Here is a 23,264-nt window from a genome sequence, read left to right as displayed (position 1 = left end):
TTATCTAGCAGTAAGCCATGCCTTTGCAAATCTCCCTCTGAGCAGGTTCACTCCAGCTGTTATGTTGCAAGCTGGATGAGACTGAGTAATTTCTTTTCCAGTCAGAGACCACTGAGGTATATCACATATATTAGAAGTGCCTAGAAGAAAAAAAAAAAAGAGCTGTCTAAAAGCCAACATGGATAAGACAAGAAAAGTGCTGTAGGGCTGATCTAGTTTTCACCTGTGACACTGCTGAACCTGTGGTTTTGTGAATCACAGAAGATGTCATACCTCTTAACTTTTGTAAGACTTTCGATGTTGTCTTCCCCAATGCTCTCAAGAGTGCACTGGGGAAGTATGGCCAAAGTGGAAAAGTGATTGGGTAGGTGCAGATCTGCTAAAATAATTGCACCAAGGGCATAGGAAAGTGGGACAAAATATTGTTTTATTATTTATTTAATCCTACACTCCTTTTTTCCCCCTATGTTTTTTATCATACTTGCTAAAGAAAAGTTAGACTTAGATGTGGAAAGTCTTTAAAACGAAGAAAAGAAATACTTTCTCACTGTGTTGTATCTAAAATATGGCTTATTTGAAACACATTCAGTCTAAAGGTCTGTTATTTTTAAAGACAAGTGTTCCCATTGTGACTTACAATAAAAGGTTTTGATCTAATTCAGTCCTGACCTGGAACACGCTCTTGCTGGCTGGAGGGCTAAATTTGATCCTGTGTTTCAAACGCAGCTGTAGCAGTGGTTCTGTGTCTGCATTATCGCTGAAGAGGACAGATATTGGGACAATTATTAATAAATAACCCAAGAAGAAAAGGAAGACATTATAGGCAAAAGTCAAATCTTAATGAAATTACAGCAGTTCAGTTTGCAATCACAATATGGTATAGTAGCCAAGTAGACAAAGCCCAAACATTTACAATGTAATAAAGCTTTATTAATATCACCTATTGTATGCTATTTCAAAATAATATATAGTATATTTCTGCTTGTGACAAGCATCTGGGACCATAAGTGATAATTGAAAATATGGGTACATTATCAAAAAATTGTTTTCTCCTAGAAAAATTCAGAGAGGAGGTGGAATGTGTTTTAGAAGAAAAGTTAGACTGGAAATAAACTTTTCAGAAGTGAAGCCTCTTTCTGTTAGATAAGCAGACCCATAGGTTTTCTGCAAATACAGGCAAGTTTAAAGTGTTAAAGATCTGGGATGTCTACAAATCTACTCATAATGCTTTGTGCTTTCTTTATACACAGAATGTTGGTTCTAGAGAAATGGTGTCCAAATAATGTTCCGTATACACCCATTGAAAGACAATGAAAATCAGAGGTTGTCTATGCTAGAAGGTTATAAAACTTTATCTATCCTGGGGTTTAAGTTGAATGACTGCTTCATATTGATGGAGTTATACTGATCTTTTTATTAGTTACTGGCTGTTCCACTTTGGAAAGACATTTTAGCGATAACTTCCTGGTTTCATGGGGACCGTGCTAGGCTCTTTATTGATAAAATCAATTCAAGGAATTACAAAACCCTAAAGGTAAACTTACAGCTTACTGAAACAATTTTGATGTTAAAGCTTTCAAGACTATCCTACTCTTTTATACTGCTTGAAAAAGTAAAAATGAATAAATGATTCCACTTATACGGAGCTATTTAGAGCATATGCATGTCTGATGGGGAGAGTTTATCCAAAACAGGCAGGGTTAAAAGCAGACTTTTTGATGTTAAATGAACTGCTACTCTTATAAATGTGTACTTGAGCAGTAAACCACTCATTTATGTAGCTAGAAGGTACTTTAAATTCACGTTCTAGTCAGCTGGACAGAAACAAGAATTAGTCCCACAATAGTATGATGCTCTGTCAAGAACCTGAAGGACAATATGAAACTTAAAGTAATTAAAGTTTTACCTGAAAAAATGATTTTCAGTCAAAGCAATATTTGGCATTGATTTAAGAGACTAACAGAAATATCTTAGGCTAATAGAGCAAACAACATTTCTGATGTGGCATATCTGATGCTTAAGAACAATATTAGACTATCAAAACATGCAGCATGAAGGACAGAAATATGTAACTCTCCCTCTGTCATCAATGTTTTCAAGTCTGTTTTTGGCTGTAGCATTCTTTGCAGATGCTGAATTTTTCAGTAAGATGAACACATGAGGGTTCAGAGAGCTTGGGAATACACCAGCTGAGGAGGGACAAACTCATCTGTTTTACCACCTCACCCCAGCAATACAAAGAAAATAAGGTGAATATTCAGTTGCTTAGTTTAAACAGACTTGGATTTAAGCCTGTGGAAAAAGCGGAACAAAAATAGGCAAAAATATTCAAAGAAGTATAGGTGTCTCTGAGTGTCTCCTACTTATTTTGCTGTGGATTTTCTTTTTGTTAGGAAATTTTTTAGCTTATGCCAAATAAGTCAATTTATCTGCATTTGACAGCAGGTTTCTGTAAAGCTTTATGGCTTCAATCCATGTGGATACTTTTTTATGCCCTTGCCCTCTTAAAGTGAGTGTGAAAGCAATTAATCTTCTTTTTTTTTCTTTTTCTTGAGATTCAAAGATAATTTTCTCCATTTTATAGGGATTGTAGGGAAAAAAATCCCCAAACACTAGCTTGCTCTATTTTTCTGTTGCTCCTGCAAAACTCTTTTTTTCAGCAGTCACAGCTACCTCAAAGGTCTGCAGAAGTGTAGATGGTATTCACTATTCCCATCTTAGACTGCTTTCAGTTTTCTATCCGTAAAGCAATGAGAGAGGAGAACCAAGAGGACTCAGTGGGAACAAGATGGGTAGCTAAACGGATTGTAACGGGTAGATGATACGAGTCAACAGTGTGCTAAGATGTGGCCACACTACTTCTTGTGGATCCTTGTTAATATAAAGAGGCTGGCAAGGTTGAGAGGCTGCAGGGTCAAAATAAGTTCTACTCATCCCATGTATCCCACCTTATAAATTGGTCCTCCTCTACCACGTTCCTCAAATATGGGACCTCCGTAACTCCCGTAGTCACCTTCCCCTGTTCCTCATTTCCCGTAAGTAGGGGACTCTTCTCTAACTCTTCGTAAATCAGTTACTTGTGTGCCCCCAGTAACTCTCCCAGGTGGGAACAGTTTTGGAAACCTGTCAGGTTAGAGCAGCTCCTAGGATGCACTAACCTCTGCTGGTTTAGAGAAGTGTCTAGCATATTCTTTTTGAATACATACTACAGTCAGACTTCTGACATTTTAAGGATGAAGTAAACTCTTATTCAAGGTCTATGTAGGAAGGTGGAAGTTTAAATTCTGCAGCTTAAATCTCGTGGCACTGCTGTGCTGAGATCTGAGTCAACTGCAGGCAAGTACACAACTGAGAGTTTCTGCCAAATATGGAAATAAGTTATTACAAATAAAGACAGCATTTAGATATATTGCTGAGGCTGCATCAGGGCATGGCATCTTAATATGAATTATTGTTGAAAATAAAGAAGAGGAAAGTTTCATAATTCTTTCATATACCCTTCAATATTGTCAATACTGCATTCCCTAAGGGTGTTTGTGTCATTCTTGTCCAACCTAATATGTGACCACATAACACTTATCAAAGCTTTAATGGCCATTTCTCACACTGTGTTAGTCTATCTATATGAAAGATTATAAAGTTGCTGTATGGGCTTCTGCATTAGCTTATTTGATTTTGTAAACGCTGTCATCCAGAAGGTTTGACTGTTAATGTCAATGGAAACAGGAACAATGACTTGACAATGATGCACATAATTCCTCTTGATTTCAGCAGGATTTAGCTACTGAACTTTCCCAGTATATTTGGATTTAAGTTCCTCTCCATGTCTTCATTAGTCTTCATTTCATTTAAAAACAGCTCAGGAAAGCATTTTAAAAAGGAAGAGCTAAAAGCAAATTTGGAAAACTAACGCTCCAGAAAATTCTCTTTGCCTAAATATATGTAACTTTATACACAGACTGACCAAAAAAGCAGCAGCCCTTTTGTCTGAACAAAATCTCAGCCAACAATATCGATCTTCTTTCTTTAAGTAACATATTATTGCTTATTCTGTAGAATAGCTACTGATTTGTTTGTTGCTTTCTAAATTAAAAAAAGGCATAACAATACCATCCATACATAAGAGTAAATGAATCTATTTCCCCAATCTTCCAACACTACCAGTCAGAGAGCTGCCTGATACTTTCACATGAATCATGTACCTGCAATGTTTCTGCTAATCATCATTACAATTGCTGAAAATCTCAGGGGGAGAGCTTGCCAACATTTTCCTTTTTTAAAGTGTGTGTTCTTTCTGCACAACTGATCAAAAGGTATGTGTGGGTGGGATGCAGACAGAGAGAAAGACTATCGCTCTTTTGTACTTGATTTACAAGGAATTTTACTTATTTTTTTTCATCTATGTATTAGCTTGTACAAAAAGAGACTGAAAAAACACTTACATTACCAAACCTAAACAACACAGAACAAACAATTGGTATACCTATGACCACTTCAGTGTTAAATTTGCCATATAACCTTGACTTTTTTATTTACAGGACTCCTATTTCCCATCAAATACCTAAAGTATACCTATTCCCCCCCATAAAATTATACCTTTTCTCCTTGTATATAGCTGTTGACTAACAAAAGCTAATTACACACAAATACAGAAGACAAAATATGTTGGGAAATGAATCTCATTCATATAAATGTCTGAAGAAAAGTTTGAAGGCCATCTGCTTTGCACTCAACAGAGCAGTGTCTGCAGGATGTCATCTTCTTCAGAGATCAGAAAAAAGCTGATTGTGGTGGGTTGTTCTGTAGTGAATAGACTAAATCTGCATCTTTCCTTCCTCACTTATGAACAGGTGTTCCACCTGTCCGGGCATCCCAAGCCACTCTTAAATGGAATTATTCCTTTGACGGGCTCTATTTGCATCTTCCTCCAGCTGTCCAGTACCACTCCTGCTACAACAGACACTTAAGTCTTCACAAATGTTCCCCACACTTACAGCCTTTTCTATATAGCTCTAGAAATAATAATTTGATGAACTCGAAGATACCAGTATTAGCTGTAATACCTTCCATTTAACACCTGACATTTTCTGAAGACACTTGCCTGTTGAGACATTTAGACATCTGTTGGCACAGCTTGTAGGTTTCTAATTTGCACATTCATAAGATGATGGAAATAAGATATAACTGATGAGCGGTAGTTGGTTCTTTAAAGTTGTATGTTGTAATGACAATACTCAGTTTCAGAAACACAACAAAGTATTAATCATTCCAAACAATTCAAGAGCAAATCATAAAAGTTTGACATTGTGCATTAGTGCAATGATAAAATAGTAATTTGCCAACACTGGTAATTTATTTTTTTTATTAGAGAACAAGGAACAGGCTGTTTGATATCAGATATACATGTTGTGATTATGGATTATTCTAATGCTTAAATTGCTGTCAATACTTTACCATAATGTATGATACTGAGATTTTACTATAATATTTTAAATTTCATCTACCTGTCACTGTGAGATGAATGTACCATGGGGTTTTTTTTTTGCTAGGTAGCTGAATCAGAGGCTTTGGGAAAAAAATATTGCTTGAAATACATTATAACTTTTATTTGAACAGCATGGCTTCAGGAAATGAAAAAAAAGTAACATCTCCTAAGGAAAAAATAGATATATTCTGTCTGACTCCAAACAAATTGTTTTATTTTGCTTTAGGATTATTTTTTTTCTTTAATAGTTTTCCTTTAGGTTAATATTTTGAGGAAAATAGTGTAATTTACACTGAAAGATAAGATTTCTGGTTCAAACAACCAAGATGATCTTCAGTATTTCTGGAATGAAATATTTCAGATCCATCAGACTGCATATTCTAAGATTTTCAAAAAATGTTGCTTTTTGTTTGGGTCTTGCTTTTTGCTGGCTGCTTTTTTGCAAAATCAACCCAAATTCAGGTTCATTCAGAATTCAGGGATATTTATATACCAGATTGCAATCTTCCATTGTTAGTCTTGTTATAGTTTCCTCAAAACTTGCTTGATTTATTTGTTTTAAAAAATCATCTAATTTTATTGCTATCAATGTTTAAGGAAGATCACCAACCCATGTTGTTCTTTTTTTCTGGTATAATTGGAACATTAATAATAATTGAGAAAGCTCCAAAACTTTGGATAGCAGTAGTGAGCAATGGGAAGTTTGCTTGGTTTTCATCTTTACAGACATTTAAATTTCAGGGTAACAAATCCAAGCAGAAAACTTCATAAAAATAGTCTCTTCTTATCTCACTTAATTGAGAAAAAATGCAGGCACCTCAAATATTGACTGTAGACTCAAGTGTAGTTGTGTTGTACACCAGACACCCATCCGCCAGTTAAGGTCTTTGTCATGTACTAAGAAAATGCCTTAATAATCCCATCCCACAGAAATAACGTAATGGTATTCAGCAGTTTCTTGGCAAAGGTGACAGCAGCATTCAGGATGCTTTGTAGGAAAAAAATTAATTGTAGTGTGTCAAAACATTCTCACTTCAGTAATACAGAAGTATAAAAATTGATTGTTACAGACAGACAATTTGATACCTGAAAGGAGTCAAAGCTCACATGCCTTGTCTTGTGTCTTCCAACAAGAAATGCAGTCATAGCACGACAGCTTGACTGTTTGATTATTTGATTCCTCAGTGTCTTTTATTAATGCTGTTGTATTTTATACTGCTGTCTTTTACCAGAAAAAGTGTATAAGAAATCACTTTCAACATTTTCAAGGCATCACACATTAGATTATATGTAAGTAAAATGGCTGCCAAGCATTCGTTATGCAAAACAGTTAGTCTGGCTCTTCATAATGTTGTCTTTCTAACATGTTAGATTTCTCTCCCTGAAAATCAAACACAGGGGGTTTTATGCATGCCTAGTGACAGTAATCTCTTTAGTACAAACAGCAATGGATTGCAGGGGAAATGCAACAGTAGTTTAAATATTTTCTTCCGTCATTTGTCAAAAAGCTCTTGAACTTCAAAATACTTTTCTTTGCACTGGCACTTAAGTGTTTAATTTTCTTAATTAGAAAAAAGTAAAAAAGCAAAAACAAACCCGAAAAGTTCTTTTTTTAAGTTCTAGCAATAATAGCAAACATACTTCAGTGTCTCCTTTCCACTTTCAAATTCATAATTTGAACTGCGGGACCTGTTTGAGGAGCTCTGCAATATGAGCATAATACCACGTGATGCAATGAAAATGAACTAAAGGGGAACACTGAGAATAAACAGAACACTTCAATTTCTCAAAATGACACATGCTTGGAGAAAGCAAATACAAACATTGTTCAAAACCAGCACCAACTCTAAGGTCCCCTTTTCAGCCATGTTTCTTGCCTTGTTCTCTGCAGGAGTGGCTTGCTTCTTCCAACACATCATTTATCAGATGCCTTCATTTACTGATCTTGACACTTCACTTCTCACATGCTGGATGATTGCTTTATTCCACTGGTTTAAATGAAGGACTATTCAGGTTAACAAATGTCTAAACATGGCTGTTCTTCACTCTGAGATTTTTTTTTTTTTCCTCGCACTTGTGATCTATCTTCACACTCTCTTGGTAGCCCCAATCCAAAGTCTTCCATGGGATCAACCTGTGTCTCTTCTAGGAGATGCAGGACCCAAAGCAGGTCCTCTTCCTTTCCCTCTGCTGGCTCAGTGGTCTGACTCAGACTTGCACCCTTGTCTGGGAAGCCAGTATCTCTCATCAGCGATCAAGGAGCACAAGGTACTTCTACTAAGCTCAGGCAAACCATGAGTTTTTCTTAATTCCACCAGGGTAATTTGTTACCTTCTCCATCCGTGGCTCAAGTGAGTGGTGATGCTGGGAGGTGTGACAGACTGGGAATTTGAGATGAAGAAGTTTGGAGGCAGAAACCTTGAGTGGAAACTGTTTCACTCTTATGGTATTACCTCGACCCAGAGAGAGAGAATAACTGCGGGATAATCTCCAGAAGCAAGTTTGCAGTGACTGGTTAATGACCACAGACAAAGCTGAACAACTGTGCCAGGGAGGCAGGGAGGAGCTGGCTCCATACCAAAATTTTTAAAGTAAGAGTACAGGGACTTTTTAAGAGTTGTGCCTCTGTGCTCCTTTGCGTGTGCGCAGATGAGCTTTTATCACATAAGCTAACAAGGATGACTCAAACAATGGATTTTATTCCATGAAATTATGAATTTCTATTAGTCAAAAGAGTAAAGGACATTGCTATGCAGCAGAATTTGCTATTGCTTTGCTGCCTCACTGGTGAAATACATTTCTGTGCTTACATTCCCCTCACTGAACTTTAAACATGCAAAAATTAACCTTTCATCTGGTGCTACTCTGTGCCAAGAACAGGGGAACTGTTTTAATAGATAAATAATGGATTCCTCAGCAATGAGCACTCCTGACTGCAAACACATAAAGAAATTGGGTTTAATTAGTGCTGTGTACAAGTCATTACCATTTTTAAGCTGTGTAAAAGCTACAACTTAAATAATTAGTTTATGTACTACTAGTCTACCGGTGACTGCCTCTTGTATCTGCTTGCGCTGGGAAGGCTGACAGCAGAGCACGCTGCTCGCTGTGACTCAGCCAGGGCACAGGTTCGCCTGGGTCATCTCAGGCCGGAGAGCGCAGAATAGACTCAAAGTGCTGTGTCTCGCTAAATGAGGGGAACCTCAATCCACCCCACTCCTATCAGTTTCATGCCAGTGCCAGCAATAGATGCCCAGAGCCCGGAGAGGGATCACAGGTCAGCAGGAGAGCACATGGAGAGCAGTACCAAGGAATTCCAGGCAGGCAGTCGGTGTCATCCTGGGGCCCAACTTAAATGCCTCTGTATGAACGCACGTAGCATGGGGAATAAACATGGGGAGTTCGAGACGTGCACACGCCTGCAGGGCTATGGTCTTATTGGCATCATGGAGACGTGGTGGGATGGCTCCTGTGACTGGGGTGTTGGAATGGAAGGGTACAGGCTCTTTAGGAAGGACAGGCACAGGGGACAAGGAGGGGGTGTCACCCTCTATGCAATGACCAGCTGAGTGCATGGAGCTCCCAGCTAGGGATGGATGAGGAGACAACTGAGAGCTTATGGGTCAGTATTAAAGTGAGGGCAGGGACAGGTGACATTATAGTGGGGGTCTGCTACAGGCCACCCGATCAGGAAGACTGAGCAGATGAGGCCCTCTATAGACAGTTAGGAGCATCCTCAGGTTCACAAGCCCTGGTCCTCATGGGAGACTTCAACCACCTCGATATCTGTTGGAGGGACAACACAGCAGGGCATAAGCAATCCGGGAGGCTCTTGCAATGCACTGATGATAACTTCCTTCTCTACGTGATAGAGGAATCAATGAGGAGAGGTGCTGTGCTGGACCTTGGTCTCACCAACAAGGAAGAGCTGGTGGGGAATGTGAAGCTCAAGGGCAGCCTTGGCTGCAGTGACCATGATATGGTGGAGTTCAAGATCCTTAGGGCAGTGAGGAGGGCATACAACAAGCTCACTATCCCGGACTTCAGGAGAGCACTTTGGCCTCTTCAGAGATCTGCTTGGTAGAATACCATAGGATAAAGCCCTGAAGGGAAGAGGGGCCCAAGAAAGCTGGTTAATATTCAAGGGTCACCTCCTCCAAGCTCAGGAGCAATGCATCCCAACAGAGGAAGTCAGGCAAAAATGCCAGAAGGCCTGCGTGGATGACGAAGTGGCTCCAGGACAAACTCAAACACAAAAGGGAAGCCTACAGAGGGTGGAAGCAAGGACAGATAGCCTGGGAGGGATACAGAGAAATTGTCTGAGCAACCAGGGATCAGGTTAGGAAAATTAAAGCCCTGATAGAATTAAATCTGGCCAGGGACATCAAGGGCAACATGAAAAGCTTCTATAGGTATGTTGTTGATAAAAGGAAGACTAGGGAAAATGTGGGCCCTCTGGAAGGAAATGGGAGACCTGGTTACCTGGGATATGGAGAAGGCTGAGGTACTTAAATTTTTTACCTCAGTCTTCACAGGCAAGTGCTCCAGCCACACCACTCAAGTTGCAGAAGGCAAGGGCAGGGACGGGGATAATGAAGACCTGCCCACAGTAGGAGAAGATCAGGTTCAAGACCATCTAAGGAAGCTGAAGTTGTACAAGTCCATGGGACCTGATGAGATGCATCTGCAGGTCCTGAGGGAACCAGTGAATGAAGTGGCTAAGACAGTCTCCACCGTATTTGAGAAGTCGTGGCAGCCAGGGAAGTTCCCACTGACTGGAAAAAGAGGGACATAACCCCCATTTTTAAAAAGGTAAAAAAGAAAGACCCAGGGAACTACAGGCCAGACAGTCTCACCTCTGGTGCCCAGCAAGATTGTGGAGCGGATCCTCCTGGAAACTATGCTAGGGCACATGGAAAATATGGAGGTGATTGTTGACAGCCAACATGGCTTCACTAAGGGAAAATAGTGCCTGGCAAATTTGATGGCCTACTATGACAGGGTTGCTGGATAAGGTAAGAACAATGGATGTCATCCACCTGGACTTGTGCAAAGTGTTTGACACTGTTCCCCATGACTTCCTTGTCTCTGAACTGGAGAAAAGGATTTGACGGATGGACCACTCAGTGGATAAGGAATTGGCTGGATAGTCGCACTCAAAGATTTCCAGTCAACGGCTCAATGTCCAAGTGGAGAGCTGTGACGAGTGGCATTTCTCAGGAGTCGGTATTGGGACTGGCGCTGTTTAACATCTTTGTTGGTGACACGGACAGTGGGATTGAGTGCAGCCTCAGCAAGTTTGTCAATGACACCAAGCTGTGTGGTGCAGTCAACACACTGGAGGGAAGGGATGCCATCCAGAGGGACTGCGCAATCCCAAGCACAAATGCAGGCTGGGCAATAAGTGGAGTGAGAGCAACCCTGCAGAGAAGGACTTGGGGGTGTTGGTTGACAAGAAGCTCAACATGACCCAGCAGTGTGTGTTTGCAGCCCAGAATCCAGTATCCTGGACTGCATCAAAAGAAGCGTGGCTAGCAGGTCAAGGGAAGTGATTCTCCCTCTCTACTCCACTTTTGTGAGACCCCACCTGGAGTACTGTGTTCAGCTCTGGGCCCCCCAACATAAGGGCATGGACCTGTTGGAGCAGGTCCAGAGGAAGGCCACAAAGATTATCAGAGGGATGGAGCACCTCCCCTATGAGGACAGACTGAGAGAGTTGGGGTTGTTCAGCCTGGAGAAGAGAAGGCTCCAGAGAGACCTTACAGCAGCCTTCCAGTACCTAACAGGGGCCTACAGAATAGCTGAAGAGGGAGTTTTTACAAAGGTGTATAGTGATAGGACAAGGAGTAATGGCTTTAAACTGAAAGAGGGTAGATGTAGATTAGATGTAAGGAAGAAATTCTTCACTATGAGGGTGGCGAGGCACTGACACAGGTTGCCCAGAGAGGTTGTGGATGCCCCATCCCTGGAATTGTTCAAGGCCAAGTTGGATGGGGCTTTGAGCAACCTGGTGTAGTGGAAGGTGACTCTGCCATGTCAGAGGGGTTGGAACTACATGATCTTTACGGTCCCTTCCAACCGAAACGATTCTATGACTCGATGATTTGATGATTCTAGGGAGTATTTAAGTACAGATTTTTTTCTTCCCCTTGGTGGACAGCAGGCTGTGAACAATTCTGTGAAACCATACATTTGGGCTCCTTTTTCACTCTGCTTGTCCCTGGCACTGACCCAGGCAGCCATGCTGATGCTTTGAGGGTAGCGGAGCAGGGTGTGAAAGGAAGAAATGGTGACCTTTTGATTCAAATTCAGGAACAGAAACAGCTATCATGGCTTAAAACAATCCTCTTCCTCTAGTAACCCACCTTCCTCCTCACCCCCAGTTAGGGACATTTTGGAAAGGAAGGCAGAAGCAGATGTGTTTGTGTGCCTTGCTCACTGCAGCTCAGCCTGTTGTACTGCTGCGATCCCAACCTTGCTGGTGGTTAAAGATCACATGTCAACTGGGAATATCTTTTCATATTTTCTGCCACTGTTATGGCAGTGGTGTTTGACAGAAAGGTGTCATGGACAGGTGGAACAGCAACCTCCTGAATTGCCCTGTCTAAATTCACAAGATTCATCTGCCACAGCCCCCCATGACTGTGATTACTAATGCAATATAGGGCTTGAGATCACTCAGAAGTTCAAAATATTCTGCTCAGTATGTCCAGCTAATTATTTTTCCATCTTTTCTTCCACTGGCAGTCATCAATATGTGTATCAACAAGATAAAAATTGTTTGATTTTCTAAACTATTTAAACTGTTCAAATAAATTACCACTCTGTAAAAAAGGAAGTCTGGCTGGCCTATTTCTCATAGACATACATCCTAATTGTTCCACTGTTTTATTTTGGTGATTGTCAAATTCAAGAACTTCCTTCAGTACACAGTTTGCTGGGGCCAACACAGAGGTCTGTTTTTGCAATGACGTGTTTAGGTAATAGAGAAAAATCCAAGATCATATGTCAGAGAGAGAACGAGGGCTTTTTTTTTTTTTTTTTTTTTGGTGGTTGGACATTATGAAGAATTGAGATATAGAAGTAGAAGAGATGGAGAAACAGAAGCTGTCATCAAAAATGACAACAAGACAGAGGAGGATTTCTAAAGGCTGTGCCAAAGAAACAGTTGGAGAGAGAAGAAGGGAATGAAAACCAGAAGATGGTGTCATGGGCACCAACAGAGAATAATATTTAATGAAAGAGTGTTTCGGATGGTACTAAGACATCTGACAGGTCCAGATGGATGAAGCTGAACAGCTTCTGTGGTTTGGTGAAGAGGAATCCATGCAGATTTCAACAAAAAAAAAAGGCTTTTGATGAGTCTGAACTGTATTGGAAAATGCCTAAAATGGAACTGGAAAATAAAGTCTCCAGGGGAAGCAACTAGAGCAGATTTACAGTTGAAAGATAAAAGATGGGATGACAGCTATAGAAAAACTGGAGCTGTGCTGATATGGGTTATTAAAAAGGGTGAAAAATAACCTGTGATGAGGTAAAGACCAGAAGGGGTGCAGTGCAGGGATGCATGAATGGGTTAACTTGTGGTAAGGCAAGCTGTTTTCATTTAGAAAATCTATGACCACATGAAACAGCCCTTGGACCAAGAACTTCCGAGTAAAAAATTTACCCGTCAACGAATGAGGGAAATATGTCTCAGATTTCTAAATATGTGCCAGTTGGCTTCTTTTTTTCTTGTATGTAGCCTGTTAGTCTGTGAGAGATTATCACAGTGGAGTTTACTCCTGCTTTACATTTAGAGCCTGGTGTGCCTGTAATGCATCCATACATGGAGAAGTTAGTGAGAAGAGAAAGAGAAAAAATAAATGAGGGCGCAAGGGAGATCAGGAGAGCAGCTGAGTCTCTAAAGCAAACTGGAAGGTGAAAGAAGAACAGTTAGGACATTTCTAGGTCTGTGACAAGAGAAAAAAGAAAAGAAATGTTGAGGAAAGGAAAGGCAGCTAAGCTGAGGAGACACAAAAAGCCCCAGATAATGTTGGGGATGTGTTTTGCAAAAGGAGCTGTGAGGCGGGGGAAGGTGGGTCAGTCCAAGGCAGCAGGGGTGCAGGAGCTGCTGCATCCTGCTCTGCCAGGCTGGGAGAGCTGTGCAGCCCAGGCATCAGCGGGACCGAAAGGGTGATGGAGGCCGTGCTGTAGGCATACTAGCCACAGGATTTCAACTGCTGATACTCTAAAGTGTTAAGCTTTTATATAGATATTTATATGTGTACATTATTATTATTGAAAAGTATTAGACACAGCATTGAGAGATGGTAAATTTCAGGGAAGCTCAATTCCAACTTTAGAAAATGAAAGTTAAAGATAAAACTCGGGCAAGTTGAAAATGTAGTAAAAGTTTAGCAATAACCCTTCCTTGACCTTCTGTCCGCATAACACAGATGGTGATCAAAACCATGTGCAGAGGGTAGACTCAGACATCTCATTCTAGGGACACAGCGTCAAGACAGAACTGGCATAGTCACATAAGTAGGGGAAAATACTTTTCACTGTGTTTAATAGGAAGATTTCAAAGTGGAGGGGTCCATAGTTCACAAACATCAGTTGGAAGTTGCAATACCCTAGAAGCTGACAAGCAGTGCTGTCTGAATACATATGTAAACAAATCGAGGTCCAAGAAAGTTAGGACATATGGTTTTAGACAGTTTTAAGTACTAGATGATAAAATTATGGTTACTGTGATGTAATTAATGAAACTTTTGCAGGCACATGCTTCCTGTGGTCCTGGATGTTTCTGATTGCACAAGTAACGTAATGTTTGTTTGCTTAATACATTACATCAGAAAGGGAACAGCTTCTGAAGCAAAGCACACTCTATTCTTTAGAGTTTTCCTGTTATTCTGTTACTTTCAGTAACTTCTCTCATGTTTTATTTATATTAATCTCTAAACTTAATTCAGTCCACAATATGGAATTATTCCAGAGTGCTCTACCATTTGGTTTTGCAAGGGGTTATATGAACCAGTCAAGTATGGCTCAGAAAATATGAACACTTAAAAAGAAGAGGGTTTTTCAGAGCACTTCAATTTGTCTAAAACATTTGCTTGAAATTTACCAGAAATAAAAATCTGTGTCCAGAACCTTTTGCATTCAGAAATCTGTAAAATTTGTCAAACACTTTGGGTGAAAGTGAAAGCCAGAGCGGCAAGCACAGAAGCATGCAAAACCAGCCCTAATAGCTTCAAAGCACCTTCTTGCATGTGCATATTCTTGTGCTTAAGTTTCTTCTTAGAACAAGCCCAGTGTGAATACAAACAAAAGACAAAGCATTGATTTTCATTCAGGGAAAAGCTAACACATCCCATATCTAACAGATATCTAAGATAAAGTCCAGCAGTTTTGGCTCATATTAATAGCTATTTCTGTGTTTGATTCCATTTAGGTTACATTTTGTATTAAATTAATTACTTGATTTATAACTTGCCAAATATTTGTTTTACAGACCCGGTATTTCAGGACCTCAACACACCAGAAATATCCTTTAATAATGTTTTCAAGTTTATAAATAGCAAACACAAACCCTGCTCCACACTTCTACTTCAATCCAGACAACCAGTAGGAAAACAGTGGGTTTGTATTTTGTGATTTTTTTTTGGCTCACTTATGGCTAATACCGTCCTGATTGCTCCACATTTCAGAAAAGCATAAGGGCTAGACCCATATATCTTAGCCTTAACTGCACCTCCAGATACTACATCTAGCATTTAGTAGAGATCAGAGGGTGGCAGGCCATTTTGATAGCTAATACCAATGAAATAAAAATTTATCCAGTTCTCCCACCTTTCTTCCGCGTCTCTTCTAATTATACCTCCTACATATATGAAAGCAGAAAAAAAGATGCAGGAGCTGGTGGTTTCCAGACTGGTAGTCAGAACTTTCATTAGCTTTTTAAATTAATGATTTTGCAGCTGTCCTTTTGTAGGTGGCAGTGCAAAGCAAGGCTCACATGTTGTGTGATACAGTAATTAATGACTTCATTACAAGAAAAAAAGAACTCATTTAAAATGAAACATGCATTCTTAATCCTGATTTTCTTAACTTTTGACTGCCTGTTTTTGCACATTAGTAATATTCCTCTGTTAGATAATGTAATGCACACAGATATGAGAGATATTTGGTTTTGGCTGGTTTCCTTGTAGAATATAGTCATTCCAAGCAATCTATAGGAGGAAACACTGGAAATACAATCACAAGACAGCAAAACAAAAAAGCCATTTTGTCATTTTTAATGACATCCACAATGAGCGTGTCGTTGAAAATGCAATTAATAGTCCCATAGTTTTGTCAGAGAAACATTCATCAAGAAGCATTGCACAAATTATTTTTTTCAGCATTTAATATATGCAAAATATCATAAATCAAGCACAAGTTGCTGCCAATCAAGAGAGTGAAAACTACATTAAAGAAATGCCATATGTAAATAAAGCAGATTGTCAGTGGTTCTTAAAGATATGTTGTGAATAACAGGAACATTTGTTCCTGTATTGCTCACTGTATCCAATACTATTTAAATGTGGCTGAGATTTCTTACCAGGTGATATACATCTCTTCATGTAATATAATTCAAAGTGACCATGGGGCTAGACACTTTGCAAAAGTTAGGACAGATCTTCAGTAGTCAAAGAACTGTCCAGTCTGAAGAGCTGATAATCTGTTAAACCAAGAAACTTTACAATTGCAGACAGCATTATTAAGAATTGGTTCAAATTATTCTTGAAGGAAAATATGAATGGCTGATAGGATAGTCACGCTCAAGGTCCATTTGCTTTTCCAAAATTGTTGCTATAACTAGTGTGTCAGTCCCCCTGGACTGCTGTCTCTAGTAAGGATGCTCAGGTGTTAGCCTATTGTCTCCAGCAGCTGCACAATGTATTGGTTTAAGCAGTTTAAAATTTGTCCTTACATATACTGGATTTTCATTAAAATATTGATATGACAAAAGTTCCTATGTGAACCCTGAGAGCTGAACTCAGTCTTATACCAACCCAGCCTAGAGCTGTACCTTTAACTGAGTCATACATATATATATTTATCAAATATTAGAACCAGTATCAAGGCTTATAAAAATGCATGAAATATACATCAATAAAGCAGTATCTTTGAACCTAGAAGGTAATAGATGGAGTTCATTTGAGGAATTTGAGCGTAACTTTAAATTACTAACTTTATGAATTGTGGTCATCCCAGTAGCTGTTTGGTATTGGAGACTTTAGGGAACTGGTTGCTCCACCTACATCAGTTCTAAACTAATGGCTGTGCTGATTCTAGCTATTTATTCATAATCTTCTTTGGCAAATAGGCTCATTCCCTTTCTGTCATCCTTCCTGGAAGGTAAGAAATTTTTTTACTCATTTTTGAATGGTATCAACCACAGCAGCAGCTGAGTAGGAGGACAGAATGTCTAGATCATTTTGACTTTTCTTTTTTATCCTTTTCTTGATTTGTATCCTGATTTTGCAACCTTTAATCACATGAGAAATACTGATCACAAGATAGTATTAATATTGAGACAACTTCAGGTGGTAGTCATGAGTACTTTATACTGGATTCTTCCTTTAATCTTTCAAATAAAATAAAATCTAGAAATACCACTCCTTTGTTAACAATGTTTTCCTGAAGTTTCTTTCCCTTTTTCCTCTATCAAGATGTGCTTTGCTAAGGCTACCACCTTGTTCAGCTATCTCATATCAAGTAATGTCACTAGCAGCTATTGCATATGTTGTGCAAACAAACAGTTCAGAAAATTAAATATTATTTTAAAATGCACATAACTTATCAGTGGTAGCTCAGAAGCAGCGGCAGCAAGCACAGAAACAGTGTTTGAATTAATGAGAATTATAGCCTTTGGGTTTTGCATGTGCTCTTTGAATTCCAGGAATGTCTTTACCATTTCATCCTAAATATCAAAGGTAAATGTGAAATCTTACCATTTTTTCTTTCAAAAGAGGTACATTTATACAAACTTTGTTTCATATTTTGCTGTTCTTTTTCAAGTATTCCAGTTTACCATGGACTAATGTCGAGGTAACGCTCAGCTGATACTTCACACACTTCTTTTACCTGTATGACAAACTTAGATCAAAAATTGCTATTTCCCTATTACCACTGATAGCATCTAGTCAGCACATTGAATATTGACCTTTGAGAAAGGAATCCTTAGACTTTGGATAATATCAGTGCAACCATCTTCCTTTCCGATTTTAAAAATTCCCATGCTATGTAATAACCAGGGTTACCTCCCTCTTCAGGGTTCACAAATGTCTCCAAGAGAACGGCACCGACCCCCTCTGTCCATGATTTGTCCAGGCTGGATTTTTATTCACATATGGTGACAATAACAGTATGGAGAAGGGAATTCCTCCTTCAAGGCAGAAAGAACCCACTACTGTCATGGGGTTAATTAAACACCATCTGTGAGCATCTGCTTTACTGGGTGTGATGCTAGGGTTCGCTGTATTATGGAGTGGAAGGACTGTCTCACAGAAGGATGACACTGGCAGCTTTTAAGGACTGTGATTCATCTGCCTGACAAGAAGCCCTCTGAACATCTGTCTGTAAAGATGCATCACTAAGGATAGTTCCAACATAGAGGAGGACCATGACCCTAAAATATAGTGGTATTATTTGTACTTGTTATTGGCTGAGTGTCCAGGTCAAACTGTCTGCTCTTTATGAAAAAACAGAATGTATTATTTGGCACAGTGAAGTACCAATAGATTTGAAGTTATTTAGGTTGCATCTCTAAAGCCTAAAGAGCAAAGTTCACCCCAATTCACAAGGCATTCTCTGCTCAAGACTTCATATGATCTCAACACTACGAACATTTTTGCTTGCAGGAGTTATAAAAAGAGGTGAAGAGATTTTAAGGTTATCAAAACAGAACTTACTCCACATTCAGATATTGTGGTTAGCTAAGGACAGCTTGCTCCGAACTAGACATATAATGACAACAGGGCTTAAATGTTGTAAACAAGAGTGAAGTTGCAACTAGTTTTCTCTGCTGTGCCTTTTTCATTTATATAGATACCAAGAAGCTTTAAATACCTTGAGTGTTCTAGTGCAGGCAGACTCCAGTATAAAAGGGAAAAATCTGCACAGAAATTTTCTCTGGCAAATCCACAAACTGCTAGAAGAATTTTAAACAGCTATGTAAAAATAGGTTAGAGAACAATTTGGGCAAGAGAAAGTCTTGACATGTCAGATTGTTGCTAGGAATCTGCTGGGCAAAGAAAACTGTTCTTTCTCTACTTGTCTGCATCTTCATTCTATGGCTGTAACTAACTAGTGAACAAACCCTGAAATATTAATGATATGGTCATTGAGAGAAATATAACAACAGAAATATATAAAATAAGCTTTGCACTTTTAGGAAGATTTTTATTTATTGAAACATTTCATGTTGCACTGATTTTTTGAAAGCAGGTCACTTTACATACTGTCTTTTATACTCATAAGGTGGAGGAGAACAGTGAAGGCACAACAAAGCTTTGTAATCCTTTTGAGCTACCTTGGGCTAAATTTTGAGTCATCCTTTCTTAATTCTATGAGACTGTTTTGAAATTGAATAAAAGTTTTGTTGTAAATGGTGTAAAACCTTTGCTCGAAATGATGTTGAGCACCATGTTTAAATGCATTTTTCCTTGAAATAAGACTCTAAGCAATGATATAGTGATATATATCTATGGACAACTCAAACTCAGCTTGCTACCCCAATCTCATCGGTTTGCTTAGGACTTTGGTACCTTCAGTTCCTGTACAGTAGTCATCACCAGCAGGTCTGGGCTCTTAGTATGATTTTCTCCTGCATGGTGTCTGTTGGTCTCCAGGCAGGAATGTAGTGTCTGATCCTTGAGGATCAGATGGCAGCTCAGCTGTTGTGCTGAGCAGGGCACTAGTACCTAGGAGTTAGGTGCTCTTGTTCTGTTGGGGTGTGAAGTCCAAAGCCGACAGGGCTGTCTGTCGTGCCCATCCATATTACTTTCTCTTTCCTACAGTCTATGTGCCAAGTGTCAATGTTGTCTTGGTAAATTTTCTAACAAGCTTTCTAATTAAATGAAAATGAGGTTAGAAAACTTCACATACAACTTAAGGATATCTTCTTCTTGTAGTAGCTCTGCCATAGCTGCAACTGTTTTCATGAATAACAAATCCTCCCTTGGATTTCATATTTAGAAGAAGGGGAAATGCCTCTACATTTGCTGTTTTTCTGTTTAAATGTCATGTTTAGTGTCACAGAGTTCTGGTAAAAAAGATTTTTGGAGACCAATGCTGTAGACATTTTTCAGGGAGGTTGTTCAGAATATGCAGGCAGAAGGTTGTTAAGGAACTCAAGTAAAATGCCTTTTCTCAGTGGCCCAGCTTTGCCTGCAGTAGCTTTATCTCTTAGTACCCTATACAGAGATGATTTCTTACAGCCCTGGATGCCAGAGTTTTTGCATTTCCCAAGTGAACTTCGGTTTATGTTGCTCCCACAAGCAATGCCCCATCTGCAGTGCTGCCACAGTCTGACACACTGACTTGTGCTTTCTATTAATTTAGTCAATCCTTTTGCTGACCTTCTGGACAAATGTCAGGCACTGTTTCTTCTACTTGTACTAGATTGAGTGCTCTCTGTTTTTTGTTTAAGGAGTCTTCCATTTTTGATGATCAGTTTATGATCAGTTTTATGATCAGTTTTCCTATATTTCTTAGTGAGTGGAATGGTCTTACTTAACTTGTCATTGCTGGCACTGGCCCATTTTCTGCCATTACCGGTGGGCCTGTGACAATACAGATTTTTCATTTCCACTGTAAAACCAAAGCAGATGCTAAAAAAAAAAAAAAAAAGAAAAACAATGCAGTCAAAAGATATTTTGCTAATTCTTAATATGAAGTGTTGTATTTAACTTGAAAAGGCACCTTATCTTAAAAGTGCCAAAAAATTAAAGCAAAGAAAATGGGTCTTGATTTGCCAGCCTTCTAGAGGAAGTGGCAGTTATGCTTCTCCTTGATCTAATAGATTTAGCAGTCACATTATTTCTGGGAAACTCAGGTACCAAAATGTTCTGTCATGAGTTAAATATCTTAAAGACTGTTCTAAAACACCACCTGTGGTCCTTTCTGTTGGAACTGCTCCACTTTGAATAGACCACCGGGTATGTATATTGCAAAAGGGGAAATTTCAGTCTAATGAGTAGGACCATAGTGAATACAATCTTGGCCTGTGCTTCAGCAAATATTTTTAGATGATGTGTGTCTAAGTATATGTATATATATGCACAACTGTCCATGTACATGCATGTACGTATATATGCAGACAATATACCCATATATGCATATTAGAATATGTAACCTCCCCCCCCAACTTACATGTATAAACACATAAAAATACACCTATGCAGACACATGTACTTATAGGTTTTTATATATTGCATGATAAATAATGTTTCATGCTTGTTTATGTGAAGGCAGATCAGGAAGGTGGGTAGCACCTCTCTGCCCATGGCAGAATCACTGCAGGCTCACGGATGCTGCTCAAACCCCTTCCCAAGGTGGGAAGGGCAGAAGCTGACATCTGCACTCACACTGGGTGCTCTGATAAAGTACCATTTCTAAAAGTGCAGAGTCACTCTTCTGTTTTGTGAAGTCTGTAAAAATATTTTCCAATAAAGCCATGGAGTAATTTAACCTGAGTTTGGCAATATTCAGCCCAATACTGCTTCACTGGAGCATCCTCACTTACTTAAGGAAGGATCAAGAAGAGCTGCCATATTATTTGTATTCTTTTTCATTTCATCTTATTCACATTATTTTGAGACCCACTGACAATCCATACGTCCCTGCCCACTAAACTCGAGCTCCCACTGTTTCACCCTACTGCAACCAGTTTTTAATGATCTTTTCTGATGGGTAAACCTTTAGGACCAATATTTTCTCTTTTGTACTGTTAAGCATTGCCCTGGTGAATCCTCCTGACTTGTTTTCAGAGATTTCATCCTTTCCTCTATCATTAAAACTTTAAGAGTTCTTCAGTAACTTCTCATTTTATCCTCTTCTAGGAATAAAATTATTTCCTGAAACATAGGGCAAGGTGCTTATTTTTTAATGTGCATGAATCAGAACGATTCCCTTAACTGTGAGGTATTACAAATGCACACTAACACTGAAAAAATGAGTCATTAGTTTGGTCGTTATCATACCATTCCTTCAAATCTTTTTTTTTTTTTCTCCTTTGATACAGAATCTTTAAGGTTGTATGTATAATATGATTGATGCCTCTCATGTAGTGAGAATTAACACAACAGGATTAGTAGTTTGCAGTCATTGAACCAGCGTAGTTCAGTGTAGTTTACCAGTGTAGTTACATGGAATATTAAATTCATTGAGTAGATTGAGAAATCTAAAAAGCAGAGTTTGCAGTAACATCTAGAAATGTCACCCAACTTACAATACATATGCAAGTATGTATTCATACAACCTCAGTGACAAACAGCTCTGAAAATGAGCTGTACTGCTTAACAGTACCAAGTGATGGCTTGCTGACTAGCAAGTCAGTTTAAAAAGAAGTCTGACTGCAATGTTACCTTTTTGGAGAAGAATTGTAGTTCATTATATTAGTAATGCAAACACCATGAAAACAGAATTTGCTCTGAATGAAATGACTACGGTGAGGCAGGACTCAGTCACGCCTTTGAGGCAGTGAACTACAGCAGGAGCACTGCGAGGTTACCAGAGGCACAATGCCTGATAAATTTTCCAGGAAATCAGACTGGAACTGTATGCTCTGAGGATGGTGCTCTGTGATTCGAAAGGTCTGGGTTCAGTTTCTGGCTCTGCTACAGATTTCCTCTAGGCAAATCACTCACATCTTGCTGTGCCTCAGTTCTCCATCTGTAAAAGGGAGATAATGATTCCCTGCCTTGCAACGGGTTTGTGAAGATCAGTTCATTAATGTTTGAAAGGTGCAGTGCTGGAGAGCATATCACTGGAGAGCAGGCTGGGAATACAGCCTCAGCAATACCCCCTGAAGCCTGTGAAGCACATGCTCTTTTGGGGAAAGAATACTCTTTGTTTTCTCTTCCCCAGGTTGGTGAGAGTGGCTGCAGTCTTCCCACTTCAGACAGTGCACAGGCTGGGGAAAACTTGCGGTGAAGGGAATCGCCTGAACATCCGTTTGAAGACGGAAGATGTCAAAGGAGTCCTCTTTCTGGTTTTCTTACTCTTGTCTCTATCCAGGTTGTGCTCAGATTTTGCCCTTGAGACTTTTTGATATACAGAACTGGCTGACACGGTGAGAGATTTATCTGCTTTTTTTCCCCTTCTATCTATCCACGGCAGAATGCAGAAAATCTTGCTTGCTCAATAAGCAAACAAAAAATGGAAATTATTCCCTTCCCCTCCCCCTGCAGTGTTATTAGTCAAACGATGTTTAAATGACAGCATTTTTAAAAACTTTAAAACTGTGGAGACCTACAAGATTAACAGAATTACTACGTTATCCAGGCCTGACATCTCTCACATACCGCATATTCTAAAATAAATGACCAAGGAAAATGTTACATCTGTTACCTGTTGTTATGTTCCAGAACTGAATTTCCACGTCCTCCCTCTGTAAGTTTTAGTCTTCTGCCCTCAAAAGCAGCCAAGAGGAGGTGGTAGATTCTCGCAGGAAAAATCCATCCAGAGACAGTGAGGGGGCATTAGGCCACAGACACTTGCAATACTTTACCCCAGAGATATTACA

The sequence above is a fragment of the Buteo buteo genome, chromosome 12 (genome assembly GCF_964188355.1).
Source record: "Buteo buteo chromosome 12, bButBut1.hap1.1, whole genome shotgun sequence".
In the NCBI taxonomy this organism is placed as follows: domain Eukaryota; kingdom Metazoa; phylum Chordata; class Aves; order Accipitriformes; family Accipitridae; genus Buteo; species Buteo buteo.
The sequence above is the reverse complement of the archived record's forward strand: the minus strand, read 5'-3'. Positions refer to the sequence as shown.